The 4780-nt window shown below is 38.2% G+C and overlaps 1 pseudogene; it reads right to left on the bottom strand.

The window, feature by feature from the left end:
- Positions 1-2476: 2476 nt before the first annotated feature.
- Positions 2477-3412, bottom strand: LOC143643261 (putative olfactory receptor 10D4 pseudogene; annotated as a pseudogene).
- Positions 3413-4780: the final 1368 nt, after the last annotated feature.

The following is a 4780-nucleotide window of genomic DNA, read 5'->3' as shown; positions in this document are numbered from 1 at the left end:
AATCAAGGCCCTTTCATGTCATCACCTGACCCCTGCCCTTAAAAACTGCACTCGCCAAAGCCCGTGCTCAAACTCACCCCATCCCCTTTTGGGTTCAGTGAGCTCTGCCCTGGAAGCAGCCAATAAAGCGAGCTCATTTGCAATCCTTTCATCTACTTTCCTTTCTCTCCATTACCTCAAATCTTAAAACCTTTCAATAAATATACACACACTTACATGTGTACATAGAGAGTGAGAGGGAGAGAGAGGTAGAGGAAGGGAAGGGAAGGTAAAGCAAACATGATATGTCAACATTTTGGTAATCTGAGAAAGCTTATTCTTTATAATTACTTTTTGCAATGTTTCTGTAAGTCTGAAATTATGTCTAAACTGTTTTTTAAGTCAATTTCATGGGATAGAAGTAGGAAGGTGAAGACTCTGAGAAAGAGAAGGAAAATAGTATTAGGTGGATTTACATGTTAATACACATTAGGAAAAAGTGTTAGGGTAAAATTTGGAGAGGTTTTCTAAACCATAGGAGCTCTACAAGTGTTAATTATATTTTAGTGTGTTTAGTACGGCCATCAGTATCTTCTTAATGACGAGAGGTAAAATCTTCAAAACAAAAAGTGTGTGTGTGAGTGTGTGTGTGTGTTCAAAGAATAGAAGAAAGGAGGTTGTGAATATATGTCTATTCAGCAATAGCCTGTCTAGAAGGAGAGTATAGGGAAGAAAACATGGCTGTTTATATTTGGGCAGATGGGAGAGAAATTCGCACAGATCCTTTCAGTTCATTGGAAGGAAGAAAGAGGAGAATCTCGCCAAGTCAGGTGATAGTGAAATGACAGGACTTGAAAACGGGAGAGGATGTAGTGTTTCCTGGATAAAAGAACATTTATAATAACAATAACCTTGTTTCAATGGACACTTAATTTGATGAGTACATTAGAGAGAGAAGGGACAATGGAACCCTGATGTATTTTATCTTTAATATTTGACATGTTTAAATTTTCAGTCCAATTGTAGCTTATCAAGGAGGGCCATAAGGGCTTGAATTGGATTAGTATCCTTTGATTTCTAGCGAAAAATGACCACTTAGCTGCTCGTGTGAAGGTATCTCACATCAGAGATTCTCATATAGCAAGCCACACAGCACAGATGATTGGCATTTCTACTACTATTTAGTAGTTTCTAATACTACTTAGTGTGATGACTTATAGTTTCCACGGGCAGACTGGCTTTCAGTTACCTGCATTGTTAGATGGGAATTGAAGGTAAGAAGAGGAAGATAATAAGTCCTCCATTAAAAAGAATGTTTTTTTTTAACTTCTTTTGTTTTTATTTTTTTATTATTATTATTATTTTTACATGGGCAGGCATCGGAAATCGAACCCGGGTCCTCAAGCATTCTTGCCTGCTGAGCCACCGTGGCCCGCCCCTTTGTTTGTATTTGACCTTAGTGCATTATTTACTCTCTACTTCATTCCCTAATCGACTCAAGATTTATTAGCCTAACTAAACAACAGATTAGTAAAATATGAAACCAAAGTGCAAATGTTCAGAAGAATGAGAATGTTTGTATAAAATCACGTAATTTCTATAAATGCAAATGACCATTTTTTTCTCAGTATCCTGCAACATTGAATAGATAGGAAGCAAAATATAGATCTTATTATGAGAAAGGGAGAAATATATTCTTCCCTATGGGGACACAAATTTATTATTTCTACCTGAATTTAAATGATAATTCTGTTTTCCATGAGAGACACAGAGATTCATCAGTGTTCTCATCTGGTAAAAAAATGCAGTAATATATTTAAACTTGATTTCTTTGAACACCTTTTACAAAAATTGAGGCCATCACACTAAATGGAAGCTAATAATTTTAGGAGCTAATGAGAATTGATCCACATTCACATCCATCTATGATATAATCATGCAAGGTGAGATAACAGAGTGTCTCTGCAATTCATTCCCAATAGATGAAAAGGTCATATGCACACTAGAGAAACTTAACTTGAACATTAAGTCAGTTTGAATTTTATTATTTGTTGGCAGAAAACTGGAGGTATTCTCTCCAAAAAGAATCTGGGATTTCTATATTCTCTATTAAGCTAAGCTTAAATGAATTTTTTCTTTCCATTCACTCTTCCTTCCAGATATACATGAATACACTTTAACTGAGACTCTGAGAAAGCAAATGCACTCTCCTAATTTTTCAAGTATTTAAAAATCTAAGGAATATGTTTGGAGGATATGGTGCTGGGAGAGAATCCATACGCAAGAATCAATTCAATGCTTCCAAAACTGCTTTATGAATTTATTTGTTTATAAAATATAGGGAAATATAAAAACAGGAATGTATTTTAAAACTTAGCAAGTTTAAGCGGTAGTCTGATTCAGAGTACATTTCATTTCAGCATGCCTTGAAATCTGCAGATGAGATTTGTCCTAAGAGCTAGAGAAACAACTTTTGCCCATCAAAGCTTAAACTTTTTCATTTATTCTCCAGGGAGACCCCTCTCTTGGAAAACACATTCTTCAAGGCTGATTTTACATCCCTGTTCCTCAGGCTATAGATTAGGGAGTTCAACAGGGGGGTGACAAGCTTATTCAATATCTGAATTATAGCACCAAGCAAGGCACTGGGGTTAGGCTGTAGATAGATGACGATTATTGGTCCATAAGCACAAAGGATGGCAGTGATGTGGGCACTGCAGGTAGAGAATGCCCGTTGCCTGCCCGCTGCTGATTGAATTTTTGATATAGCGATCCCAATGCGAGTGTAGGAAACAAGGATGAGGGAAAAGCAAATGAGAGACAAAAGGCCAACGTTTGTAAAACCTACTCTCTGGGCTAGAGCTGTGTCTTCACAAGCTAGAGGTAAGACTGCAGGTATGTCACAGAAGTAATAGCCCACCTTGTTAGAGCCACAGTAGGGTAACTGGAAGGTGAGGGAGGCAAGGATAATAGCGTGGATGCAGCCACCCATCCAGGACCCAGTGGCCAGGGTGGAGCAGACTCTGTGATTCATGATGACCACGTATCGCAAAGGATAACATATGGCCACAAAGCGGTCATAGGCCATCACTGTGTACAGGAAACACTCTGTGCAGCCCAGGAAATGGTAGAAGACGAGCTGGGCCACACATCCCTGAAAAGAGATAACTCGACTCTGTCCTGAAAGGTATAAGAGCATCTTGGGAGCAGTTGTTGTAGAGAAACCCAGGTCAAACACGGAGAGGTTTCCCAAGAAAAAATACATAGGCGTATGAAGGCGAGAGGAAGAGATGATAGCTGTAAGGATGAGTGCATTTCCCAAGAGCGTACACAAATAAAATGAGGAAAACAGGGAAAAAAGGGCTGTCTCTAGTCCCTCTGTCTCAGGGATTCCCAGCAGGATGAATTCAGTCACCATTGTGCGGCTCCTCATTTTTTGTGGAAGCACCAACTCTCGGTTGTCTGTGAAAAGAAATGTGTGATTAAATTTAGCACGTATTTAAATTGTCTGTGTTTACATCAGTGAAACAGAATAGCAGCACATGATCTAGATATTCAAATATAAATACAAAAATCTGAGTCAGAGTAGTGCTTACTGATGGAAATGTCTTAGCTTCAGGTCTCCCATCCTGGACTTCCCTCTGCAGTGTGTTCTCTAATTGCAGCTGTCACTCATTAACATTCTCTCCAAGAAGGCTTACGTTGCCGAAGTATTTCAAATGTATGAATATTCGTTCTTGATCTCTTACCTTCCATTCTTCATATGTGCTATTAAATGGCATTATTCCAAACGCCACTTTGTGGTTCCAAATGGACAAATGTAATTACTTATGTATACAGTGAGGTCTCATTCCAAATTCTTAAGACAGTTTGGTTACATTAACACTCAAAAATACATTTATGATCATGTAAGTCACAAATACAAATTATACAATTCCTTTCCTGCATCTCTTCTTAGATGTTAACAATGAGAAACCAGCCAAAAGAGGCATCTTAGATAGCTCTGAATGAAAAAAAAAATTGCATTAACAGGGTGGTATGTTCCCAAGTCATTCGAATCTGGTGCACATGAGTAACTCATAGCCTCCATTTAAGTCAAACAGTGCCCTAATTTTATGGAAGCAGAATATACGAGTGTAGGGATTGAAGAGACTCCTCTCAATTCCTATATTTTGAAATGGCCTGCTATCTTTTTAAAAATTGTTTTAACTTTTCCAACATGAGATCCTTAAATTACAGGTAAACCTGGAATCCTACTGCCTAATGACTTATCTATATCTAATCTATATCAATGTTGTTCCTTCTTGCTATTGTCAGGGAAAGGAGAGAATTAAGAGCAAAATTGAAAATTAAAGGACAAAAGTTAGACACTTACATGTCACACAGGAAACATAATTGGCTAGTGCTGTTAAATGTTGCTTTGCTTTTCTTCCCTGACAGAAGGAAGGAACTCTTCTCCACCTAGATCCCCAACAATCTGCAGACTGCACGGAAGTGTCCTGAATTCTTCTTTTTCAATAACTTTTGAATAGAGTGTAACTAATCTAAATGTGCTTCAGCTCCCTTACAGTAATTTCCTCTCTGACTCCAGAATCACCACAATCCCTAAATAGGAGATTATAAATAACCTTGGTCTTCCTTTGGGTATTATTCCCCCTATTTGGGAATCTCATTGAGCAGGGGAACAATTAACTTGGTATAATTGGACCTTAGGTAAGTGTGTGTGTGTGTGTGTGTGTGTGTGTGTGTGTGTGTGTGTGTGTGTGTGTGTGTGTGAGAGAGAGAGAGAGAAAGAGACAGA

Source organism: Tamandua tetradactyla, chromosome 8, assembly GCF_023851605.1.
Source record: "Tamandua tetradactyla isolate mTamTet1 chromosome 8, mTamTet1.pri, whole genome shotgun sequence".
NCBI classification, from domain to species: Eukaryota; Metazoa; Chordata; class Mammalia; order Pilosa; family Myrmecophagidae; genus Tamandua; species Tamandua tetradactyla.
This window is presented reverse-complemented; position numbering and strand designations above follow the sequence as displayed.